Here is a 12,638-nt window from a genome sequence, read left to right as displayed (position 1 = left end):
TCCTGGGTGTGTAAAATTCTATTTAACCACTGTTGCATACCACACATTTAGATCATGAACGTCACCCGGTCTTAGAAGAGGATCTAGATGGAGATTTCCTGGACAGCAAACATCACAGCAAGGCAAACAGATTGGAGGCAAAACGCCGCCAACTTACAGAGGTAAACAGAGACCATGCTGGCACCACGCGGCCTCAGTATCAACCTCCACTGCACAACCAAGGTAGGCCAAGTTCTTCTGATTAGCTAACTTTCATCATTGCCTTTGATGGCGAAGAGGAAAATGTGTTCAGAAATAGCCGGGCACAAAGTATCTTATATAATGCCATTCCCAAGATATTCGGGATCAACGTGCACAATATGAGACCTAATAAACGAAAAAAACTGATTGCAGAGGACCACAAACATGGCGAAGAACTAGAGCTTTCAGACATTACTGACATCTGTGGCCACAAAGTCAAGTGCTACAAACCAATAGGGGACCGATTAACAAAATATGTAATCCGACATGTGGTAGACATCAGTGTAGAGAGATACAGGCACTGCTCGGCTTACCTTTCTAGAGTACATTTCCCCTGAGAGGATTTGGTTAAACGGCTTCCTCCATAAACTAGAGGTGTATATACCACGTCCCACTCTGTGTTTTAAATGTAAAGGTTTTAACCATACCTGGAAAGGCTGCACCAAAGATATTAAATGTGGGAAATACTCTGGTTCCCATTACACGCAAGATTGTACATCAGATACACTTACCTGCTCAAACTGTGGTGGTGATCACGACATTACATTCAAACAGTGTCCTTCATACATAGCAGCAGCAGCAAAAACTAAGGTTCTCCCTACCAACAACCTGCTATACAGTAGTGCACTGAAACAACCTAACACAGCCCATCATCAAACACTACCTCACATTCAACCACAACCCTTGCATGTACTTGATATACCTGTCACCGACAATTCCGCAACCCCAGAGTCCAACCATCTCTCACAAAATGCACAACTGAGTCCTGATCTTGTTGAAACTCTTGTCACTCGCATTGAAAACGATCTTGTTGAAACTTTTGTCACACGCATCGAAAAAGCACTAGAAAAAGACCGACTTCTAACTAAATTCTTTACACAAGTAACACAACCCACCCATGAGGCTGACCCAAAAGACATCCCATCAACAGCTACAGACACTGACATCCACTCAAACAAAGCTACCATTGCTGGACACACATTGTTTAAACAGATGATGGAAAAACTCATAAATAACTCCTTAGCACGCTTAACCAAAATCTTTCCCCAGGCTGACTTGCCACAAACCCAAACCGCCAGTACCAAGAGTATGACACAGCCCACATCCTCATCTAGGTATCCAACACGTACTACTACTGGCATACCAAGGAAAACAGACACATCCATAACCCACAGTAGATTATTTGGTGACAGATAGAGCCACCTATGTAAGGCAATCAGATAAGAAAATCAGAAGCGGAGTGCCACATAGTGCCACTCCATATTAGGTCACCCAAGGTGTGGGTGGTAGCAGTCGAAAAAACAGTGAAGATAGGTATCTATTATGTACCACTATGATCATGTTCATTTATACAGTAAAGTAGCCACCTATGTAGGGCAATCAGATAAGAAAATCAGAAGCGGAGTGCCACTTAGAGCCACTCCATATTAGGTCATCCAAGGTGTGGGTGGTAGCAGTCGAAAAACAGTGAAGATAGGTATCTATTATGTGCTGCTATGTTCATGTTCATTTATACAGTAAAGTATGACAGTATATTTAAGTAAAAAAAATGAATTTATTTGCATAATAAACACACACTCAGGTGAGCGGCAGTTACGCCCCCCCCCCCCCCACTTCCCTCTGTAGGCAACCTGTCCTCTTAAAAAGAACGTCAACATTTGCCGTTTGACTCTACGGCTGTTTTTGGACGTTATTTTGTGTAAAACTACGTCTATTTTCGCTTCCATGGACTATCTCTTGTTATACAATGAAATACCACACTCTTATTATTCTATAACTCACTGACTATGCTCTGATATTTGTTCTTCAAGTAAAAATATATATATTTTTGCCTTAATTAGGCCATAATCCAGAAAATTCCAGCCTATCGCTCTTTATATTTAGGAAAACATCTAATAAATTTGGAAATGAATTTTTCGTTCGCCGACAGTTGCCTGTTACTATTTAACCCTCTATGCTTTAATGTCGCTGGTCATTGTGACTTTCCCAGGATTTATATAGGTTTTGTAGTAGCATTTAGTCAGACTACAGTAATTTAACTAATGGGAAACCTCTATAGTTGTCGTAAATTAATAATAATCATTTATCAAATAATAAATTAGCAAACATATGCAACATTTTATGTTACGACTTTTCGGGTAGGCCGTTCTGTTTGTTTACAACCCCAATGGTTCAAAATACACAATACTTTTAATATATAAGTGACTAAGTATGCTCTAATATATGGTCCTCAATGAAAATTATCGTTTTTTTTTTGTTAATTTGTCCATAATGAATAAGATTCCTTACTGTTGATCTTTATATTAAGAAAAACATCTAAACAAATTGGTATTGTGTTTTCGTTCAGATAAAGTTTCCAGATACTATTTCCTAGTTATCAATTAATGTAGGTGGTTATTTTAATTCGCGGCTACCAGGGGCTTTCTCCCATTATACAATATAAATGTACTCACTAACTATTCTCTGGTATCTGTTCTTCAAGTAAAATTACCTATTTTTTTGTTTAATTAGTCCATAATTCATAAAATTCCTTCAGGTCGATCTTTATATTTAGAAAAACATCTAATCAATTTGGAATTTAATTTTTCGTTCACCTACAGTTACCAGCTACTATTTCATTGTTATATTTTATGTCGCTGGTCATTACAATTTTCCAAGAATTTAAACAGCTAAACAGCAAGTAGCATCTTGTTAGAGTACAGGAATTTAACTATGGAGAACCTCGATAGCTGCCGAAAATTATTAATGATTATATATGTAATTTAAAATAATGAATTATATACCATTTCTTATGTTACGTCTTTGGCGGGTAGGCGGTTCTGCGGGTTTACACCCGAATTGTTTAAAAATCACACTATTTTAAATGTATGAGTCACTAGTATGCTCTGATATATGTTCTGCAATGAAAATAAAGATTGTTTTGTTGTTAATTACTCCATAAATGTGTAATGTGTTAATTCAGTCTAAAATCTTTTTGCAACGTTTATATGCGATTTACGTAGCTGGAAACTACCTAATATTTAAAAATAATAGTTACAACATTCTATTAATATATAATGTTGAAATAAATATCACACAAAGTCTGTATATCTGTTTTTAGATGTCTTATAAAAAAAAATTTTTTATTGTATTAATGATGTTTGTGAATCTTGAGTAAAAATTATGTTATTTATTATTAATCTAATTGTTATTATTTTAAGTAAAAGAATTGCAAGTATTCGCATAACCACGGGATCTCTGTTTGTGTATGAATGCACGGATTTGTTTTTGTTATGAGAGGGACGCCTTAGAAAGCATGGTGTAGGCCACCTGTGGCTCGCATCCGATCCCACGATCGTCGTCGCCCCTAAATCAACACAACAGGTATTTAGTATTTACGATTATAATAAGTAATATTTCTTTTATAATAATATTGCAGCAGGTGGTGTAGTGGTAGGACACTCGCCTGGCGTTCCGCGAGCGCTATGTCATGGGTTCGTATCCTGGCCGGGGAGGATTTACTGGGCGCAATTCCTTAACTGTAGCCTCTGTTTAACGCAACAGTAAAATGTGTACTTGGATGAAAAAACGATTCCTCGCGGCGGGGATCGTATTCCAGGGACCTGCCCGAAACGCTACTCGTACTAGTGGCTGTACAAGAATGTAACAACTTTTGTATATATCTCAGGTTAGGGGCTAGGCATTTACACTCTTAGGTCAGCAAACTAGCTAGAAGGTTAGACTATTAGACTCCACTGGTCAATCGGGGCCCTGCATGACTCAGCTTATCCTAACCTAGCCCAGCTTAAACCATCTTAGCATAGTTCATTCTAGCTGTGCATAGTGCTTGCACAGCCTTGCTTATCCTAGTTTACCTCTTCCTAGCCTACCGTAGCCAAGCCTATCCCAGTATACCCTTACCTAGTCTTGCCTAGCCTAACCCTGCCTTGCTTTTAAACATGACCAGTCCTTCCTACCCTAGCCAAGCCCTGACCAGCTAAGCCAAGCCAATCCCTGCCAAGATTTAGCATAGCCTAAGGAGGCCTGGTCGACGACCGGGCCGCGGGGACACTAAGCCCCGGAAGCACCTCAATGTAGCCTCAAGGTAGGTAGCCTTGCCTTTTTATTAATATATAGAGAGTACCACCTCTGGTTGAGTATGTAGGAACCCTCCACTTATAGGGTTGAGGGTTCCATATATATATATATATATGCGGAAAATCCACAGAGAAATATGCAATGAGGTGAACGTTTCGGCTTTGTTAAAGCCTTTGTCAACACCAGACTGACCTAACGCAACTGATCTAACTGATCCCGTGGTCAGTCTGGTGTTGACAAAGGCTTTAACAAAGCCGAAACGTTCACCTCATTGCATATTTCTCTGTGGATTTTCCGCATATATATATATATATATATATATATATATATATATATATATATATATATATATATATATATATATATATATATATATATATATATATATATATGCGGAAAATCCACAGAGAAATATGCAATGAGGTGAACGTTTCGGCTTTGTTAAAGCCTTTGTCAACACCAGACTGACCACGGGATCAGTTAGATCTTCTTCTTGTTGATAGTAGGTGCAGTTTGCATGAAGGGTTTGTCCTCCCGATGACTGCACCAGTACTGATGTTGTTGGACGCTTTTATGTTGAAGACGATCGGAGCTACCAAGGTGCTTGTTGCTTTGTGCTGTAGATAGAGGAACGGTGATTAAAACAGAGGTGTGTGTTAGAGGGAGACTTGCCGCACCGTAGGGCGGTGTGTTGTGTTTATGGCGTCAGCTGATCCTTGGTGTTGCGACGAGGTAGTTGTTTTCTGTGTTTAGCTGTTGGTGGCGCCAGGTATAAATGTGGCGCGGGTCAGATGTGACCCAATTTGTTGGTCGATTGGAGATATTTAGCCAGTGCTCTGACTATTTGGTATTTTTCTTGTGACGAGTGGTCACCGCCTCCTAATATATGCTCGATGGTAAAGGGTATTTTAAGTGCGATAAAGACTTGTTTGAAATTTACTCTGGCACTATAATGTCGGAAGCAGTGCAGGAGATAGTGTTCGACTGTTTCAGGCACCTGACAGTGAGTACAGAGTTCGTTGATGTCTGTTCTGTACTTAGAGCTGTGTGCTGCTAGTTTGGTGTGTCCCAGCCTTAATCTGGTCATCGTTACATCAATTTCTCTGCTTTTATATCGGACATGTTTCCAAGTTTCCCATTTCTTTTTAATGGACCCATAGTGCAAAGGTGAGCATAACGTTTTCCAGTTTGTTGCAAAATCCTGGGAGATGGTATCTTTGAAGGCTCCTTTACGTGCAACATGGGGAATTGGATGACGGGTGAGGTGAGGCGTGTCGTGCATTGCTTTGGCTAGTTGGTCTACCAGTTCATTATGGAGAATACCACAATGTGCTGGGACCCATTGGATAGAGGTGTCATAACCGTTCAATTGATGTTTGTGAAGAAGTTGAAGGCATGGGTAGACAATCTCCTTGCATGTTTTCGAAGAGTACGAAATTGCTTGAATCGCGCTCTTGGAGTCACTACAGATTGTATATATCCCAACTGGTAATGTTGTGATGATTTGGAGAGCTTGATACAAGGCATATAATTCCGCTGTGAAAATAGATAGTTGGTTTGGTAACCGCCATCCCTGCTTGAGATGGTATTCCGGTATCCATACAGCGCAAGTGACCGAGGGTACGTTGTTCGTGAAGATGCGAGACCCATCTGTGTAAATCTCTGTGGTATTTGGGTAGCAATTTTTCATTGTTGAGACAAAGACTGAGGCTATGGCTGAGTTTGGTGCAGATTTTGGAATGTTGTCCTCGAGTTGTATTGCTGTATTAGGAGTTGTATAAAGCCAAGGTGGAATGGGGGGAACAGGAGGTCAGTTAGATCAGTTGCGTTAGGTCAGTCTGGTGTTGACAAAGGCTTTAACAAAGCCGAAACGTTCACCTCATTTCATATTTCTCTGTGGATTTTCCGCATAAAATGATCAGTGTTTTGTGATCGTCAATTGCATATATATATATATATATATATATATATATATATATATATATATATATATATATATATATATATATATATATATATATATATATATATATATATAATATAAATAATGTGTGTGTAAACATGCCACGTGTGTGTAAATCACAAAAATTAACACTTGATGAAGAATGTGACAGTGTCAGACCACGGAGGAAGAATTGAAACAGGAATTTCCTTAAGTACTTTCATATATTAATACATCTTCAGAAGGAATAATTTTTTATATAAATTAAATTAAAAAAAATCATTCCTCCATGGTCTGACAGTCATATATATATATATATATATATATATATATATATATATATATATATATATATATATATATATATATATAATGTGTGTGTGTGTGTGTGTGTGTACTCACCTAGTTGTGCTTGCGGTGGTTGAGCTCTGGCTCTTTGTCCCGTATGTATGTATTCATATATGTATATATATATATATATATATATATATATATATATATATATGTATATATATATATATATATATATATATATATATATATATATATATATAATATTTTATATATCCTGCCTGAAATGCTGCGTGTACTAGTGGCTTTACAAGATAGTTCTTATAAAGATAGCATTTTGTGGTTATTCTCTATATCTGGTTCACCTAACAGTAAATAAGTACCTGGGAGTTAGACAGCTGCTATGGGCTGCTTCCTAGGGATGTGTGTGTGTGTTTGTATTCATGTTGAATTTTACAAAGTAGGAAGAGATGTTTGTAAAAAAAAAAATCAAATATTTTTGAAAGTATAAGTAGATTTGATATTTTTCTTTAATTGTTTATGTCTGCTGTCTCGCCTCCTTTATAAAATGGCATCATTCTTGCTTTTTTAAGGATATCAGGAAAAGTAAGGCACTCCAGAGATTTGTTGACTCCTTCCTAGTGTTGCCTAGCCCAGCCCAGCCTAGACAAGGCAGGCTGGGCATCCTAGCCTCACGCAGCTTAGCCCCAACCTACATGTAGCATCCCAGTCCATCCTAAGTGATCATTACCTTACTGGCTGTGTTTTCTCTTCAGCCCTGAATGTAATGTGGTGGAACATAAGCAGATACATATCAGGTCTTAGAGAATCTGTACTTCATACATTTCTTAATAATGTCTCACAAATATTTAAATAATTAAAAAAAAATTGTATAATAACTTCATATTATTCTTGCAATTTATTTTTGCATTTTTTTTTATACAAAATTTACATTTTAAAAGATTACCTCAATTTTTAGATTGATGACTTGAAGACTACAGTGCCATCCACAGCAAATCATGGTCTTAAAATATCTCCTAGCAATGACGAGACCAATTTTCACAGAGATCAAATTTTTGCTAAGCAGTAGTCACAGGTAAATATATATTATATATATAATATTATATATATAATATTATATATATAAAATTTACTACTTCATTGCTCAAAGCACCTTCAGACATTCTGAGAGTTGTGCTATTTTATTAAAAAATTAATTAGGCTATATTTTAATGTTTTGTAATGTTTTCATTACTTTTTTTGTTTTGAAATATAAATTGTTGAGTTTTGAAACATTTTGACATTAACTATACCTGAATATTTATAAACAAAAAAATACCAGAACTATGTCCTTGACAATTGCACTAAGAAGTCTTTGCCAAAATCAGGTGCTCAGTGCAGTAGTTAAAAACTTAAAAGTTGTACCACCTCTGGTGCAAGATTAGGGACCCATAGCCTCAGAGAAGAAAATAGAGAGTACTCAGAGAAGGCCTTGAATAATAGGCAGGCTGTTTGTGTGTGTTTCGACGGTAAGCTTGCTGACACCAAATGTAGTTACCTAAGTGTAGTTACAGGATTAGAGCTACGCTCGTGGTGTCCCGTCTACCCAGCACTCTTTGTCACATAATGCTTTGAAACTACTGATGGTCTTGGCCGCCACCACCTTCTCACTTAACTTGTTCCAACTGTGTACCACTCTGTATGCGAAAGGAATTTTTTTTATATTTCTTTGGCATCTTTGTTTAGTTAGTTTAAATCTATGACCTTTTGTTCTTGAAGTTCCAGGTCTCGGGAAATCTTCCCTATCGATTTTATCAATTCCTGTTACTATTTTGTACATAGTGATTTTATCACCTCTTTTTGTTGTCTTCTAGTTTTGGCATATATAATGCCTCTGACCTCTCCACATAGCTCTTGCCCTTTAGTTCTGGGAGCCACTTAGTAGCATGTCTTTGCACCTTTTCCAGTTTGTTGATGTGCTTCTTAAGATATGGGCACCACACAACCGCTGCATATTCTAGCCTTGGCCGAACAAAACTCGTGAACAATTTCTTTAGTATTTCGCCATCCATGTATTTAAACAAAATTCTGAAGTTAGAAAGCGTGGCATAGGCTCCTCACACAACGTTCTTTATGTGGGCCTCAAGTGATAGTTTTCTATCTAGAATCAACCCTAGACCTCTTTCTTTTATCAGAATTATATAAAGATTTCTCACATAATTTGTAGGTTGTGTGGGATCTATGTTCTATTCCACATTCCATAACATGGCATTTATTCACATTAAATTTCATTTGCCAAGTGGTGCTCCATATATTTATTTTGTCCAGGTTTTCTTGAAGGGCATGACAATCATCTAAATTTCTTATCCATCCCATTATCTTAGCATCATCAGCAAACATGTTTATATAATTCTGTATTCCAACTGGTAGATCATTTATGTAGACAATGAACATTTCTGGTGCATGTACTGTGGTACTCCACTTGTGACACTTCTCCAGTCCGATTGCCTCTGATTACTGCCCTCATTTTTCTATCAGTCAGAAAATTTTTCAGCCATGTTAGAAGCTTACCTGTCACCCATCCAAAATTTTCTAGTTTCCAGAACAACCTCTTATGTGGAACTCTGTCGAAAGCCTTTTTTATGTCTAGATAGATGCAGTCGAACCAACTACCTTTTTCCTTTAAAATCTCTGTGGCTCAATCATAGAAACTGAGTAAATTCGATACACAGGATCTTCCAGATCGAAAACAATACTGTCTGTGTGATATTATATAATTTCTCTCCAGGTGTTCTACCCATTTAGTTTTTATTATTTTTTTTTTCAATCTTTTCACTGTTACACTTGTCAATGATTCAGGTCTATAACTGAGAGAGGTGGGGTCTTCCCTGTTGCCACTTTTGTAGATTGGAACTATGTTAGCCTTTTTCCACATGTTTGCTATGACTCCTGTACACAGGGATGCCTGAAAGATCAGGTGAAGTGGAAGGCTGAGCTCAGATGCACATTCTCTCAGAACCCATGGTGAAACTCCATCTGGACCAACTGCTTTGTTCTTACTTAGCTACTTTAGCATATTTTCCACTTCATCTCTAGACACCTCTATACGCTCTATGATGTTCTCAGAAATTCTTATTGTGTCTGGTTCTCTTAAGATTTCATTTTGTATAAACACACTTTGGAACTTTTGGTTTAATGTTTCAGACATTGCATTATCATTTTCTGTGAATCTGTTTCCTATTTTCAACCTCTGGATATTATCCTTTACCTGCAATTTGTTGTTTATGAATTTCTAGAATAGGCCCAGTTCTGTTTTACATTTATCCATTATCCCTTTTTAAAAATTTCTTTCTGCCTCTTCCCTTACTGCTGTATAGTTGTTTCTCGCATCTTTGTATCGCTGGTATGATTGGGGGTTTGGCTTCTTTCTATTTTGATACCTGCTTGATGGGGTTCTGCTCTTCTACCCCCCAAGCCCGGCCCGAGGCCAGGCTCGACTTGTGAGAGTTTGGTCCACCAGGCTGTTGCTTGGAGCGGCCCGCAGGGCCACATACCCACCACAGCCCGGCTGATCCGGAACTTCTCTTAGAAAACAGTCCAGTTTTCTCCTGAAGATGTCCACGGTTGTTCCGGCAATATTTCTTATAGTCGCTGGGAGGACGTTGAACAACCGCGGACCTCTGATGTTTATACAGTGCTCTCTGATTGTGCCAGTGGCACCTCTGCTCTTCACTGGTTCAATCTTGCATTTTTTTCCATATCGTTCACTCCAGTACGTTGTTATTTTACTGTGTAGATTTGGGACCTGGCCCTCCAGTATCTTCCATGTGTATATTATTTGGTATCTCTCTCGTCTCCTTTCTAGAGAGTACATTTGGAGAGCTTTGAGACGATCCCAATAATTTAGGTGTTTTATCTCGTCTATGCGTGCCGTATATGTTCTCTGTATTCCCTCTATTTCAGCAATCTCTCCTGCTCTGAAGGGGGAAGTGAATACTGAGCAGTACTCGAGACGGGACAACATAAGTGACTTGAAGAGTACAACCATTGTGATGGGATCCCTGGATTTGAAAGTTCTCATAATCCATCCGATCATTTTTCTGGCCGACGCAATATTTGCTTGGTTATGCTCCCTAAACGTTAGATCGTCGGACATCATTATTCCCAAATCCTTGACATGCTGTTTTTCTACTATGGGAAGATTCGATTGTGTTTTGTACCCTGTATTATGTTTCAGATCCTCATTTTTGCCGTACCTGAGTACCTGAAATTTATCACTGTTAAACATCATGTTATTTTCTGCTGCCCAATCGAAAACTTTGTTGACATCTGCTTGTAGTTTTTCAATGTCTTTCATTCCATGTTTGTGTCTTTTGGTCTGTGGCCCTCTCTCAATTTCTGTTGAACCAATCCTGTTTTCTGGCCCTGCATCTCTGTTTTGGTATGAATGTTTGTGTGCCTTCATTGTATATTTTGCAAAATTTGGCATACATTTAATTTACTTCCCTGTCTAGCAACAAGTCTGCCTAATTACTTATTAAAAAAAATTTGAAGTTCCCCATAGTGACCTCTCTCTCTTGAAATCAAGTTTATCAACTGTTTCAATGTCCCCATTTTCTGTGTGTGTGTGTTTGGAGGCTAAGCTTGCTGATACCATGTGTGTGTGTGTTTGGAGGCTAAGCTTGCTGATACCATGTGTGTGTGTGTTTGGAGGCTAAGCTTGCTGATACCATGTGTGTGTGTGTGTGTTTGGAGGCTAAGCTTGCTGATACCGTTTGTGTGTGTGTGTGTGTGTTTAGAGGCTAAGCTTGATGATACCATGTGTGTATTTGGAGGCTAAGCTTGCTGATACCATGTGTGTGTGTGTGTGTTTGGAGGCTAAGCTTGCTGATACCGTGTGTGTGTGTGTGTGTTTGGAGGCTAAGCTTGCTGATACCATGTGTGTGTGTGTGTTTGGAGGCTAAGCTTGCTGATACCATGTGTGTGTGTGTGTTTGGAGGCTAAGCTTGCTGATACCATGTGTGTGTGTGTGTTTGGAGGCTAAGCTTGCTGATACCATGTGTGTGTGTGTGTTTGGAGGCTAAGTTTGCTAACACCGTGTGTGTACTCACCTGTTTATATAATAATAGGGGTGTGTACCACCTCTGGTGCAATTGTAGGGACCCACAGCCTTGAAGAAAATAGAGTATTCAGAGAAAACCTTGTGGATTCTCACTGAACACTAATCTTTTCTTCTCCTATCACCCTTCTTATTTTGTTTTATGCTGTATTCTATTATATATCATATAAATACATAGCCAAATGGCAATATTTATTATGTCTATACAAAAAGAAGACATCCACTTTATTTTTTTTCTCTCCTTTGTTTCTATGTGGATTTTGTTGTGACTAATGATTCTCCTCCTTCCCATCAACAGGTCATCCTCACTGGGCTTGCTCGGCTTTTGTGTTACTGTGAGGGTGCCATCATCGTTTACCCTTCAAGACTGACTCATGCTGGCATTGCATTTGTGGACTTCCCTTCACAGTAAACAGTCCTTCTCCATATGGTGATTGTCCAGGGCAAGCTGGGTGTGACTGCCATCTTGGAGAAGCAGGGTCTTTTAATATGAAGAATCTTCCGTCTTCTCTACTTACGCCAGCTTGTGCCGGCCTTGCATTCTTGTTACTTCATGGCCCTTGGGCCTTTTTTATTTATTTTACATAATAAATTTTTTTATTAATACCCGTGTTTCACAAGAGATCCTTAACATTTTAAGCACCAATTGTATTGACTAATGTACGTCTTGTAACCTTTAAGACATAAATAGACAAGACATAGATAAATGAGTGAATAATGCTGAGTGACTAGGTTAGGGTGAGGAACATAGTTCAGTGTCTGGCTTTGGAAGAATGCCTACTGTTTTAGAAACCTTATTGCCATGATCATAATCGTATGGGTTAAAAAGCATTTGTTGTCACTCCTACACTGTGGCTTGTTGAGCTTGAAACCTTTGCTCCTTGTTCGTGTTACATCTGACCTTTTGAAGAAATTGTATGAATCAATATCCTCCAAATTGTTCAGTATTTTAAAGGTTTCGCTCTATTA

At 38.3% G+C, this 12,638-nt stretch overlaps 1 long non-coding RNA gene across 1 annotated transcript; it reads left to right on the top strand.

Moving 5' to 3' along the window:
• Positions 1–3,470: 3,470 nt before the first annotated feature.
• Positions 3,471–12,275, top strand: LOC138350678 (uncharacterized). Its single transcript, XR_011222209.1, has 3 exons — positions 3,471–3,603; positions 7,530–7,646; positions 11,968–12,275. It is a non-coding gene; the product is annotated as an uncharacterized lncRNA (long non-coding RNA).
• Positions 12,276–12,638: the final 363 nt, after the last annotated feature.

Source organism: Procambarus clarkii, chromosome 46 (genome assembly GCF_040958095.1).
Source record: "Procambarus clarkii isolate CNS0578487 chromosome 46, FALCON_Pclarkii_2.0, whole genome shotgun sequence".
Lineage (NCBI taxonomy): Eukaryota > Metazoa > Arthropoda > Malacostraca > Decapoda > Cambaridae > Procambarus > Procambarus clarkii.
This window is presented reverse-complemented; position numbering and strand designations above follow the sequence as displayed.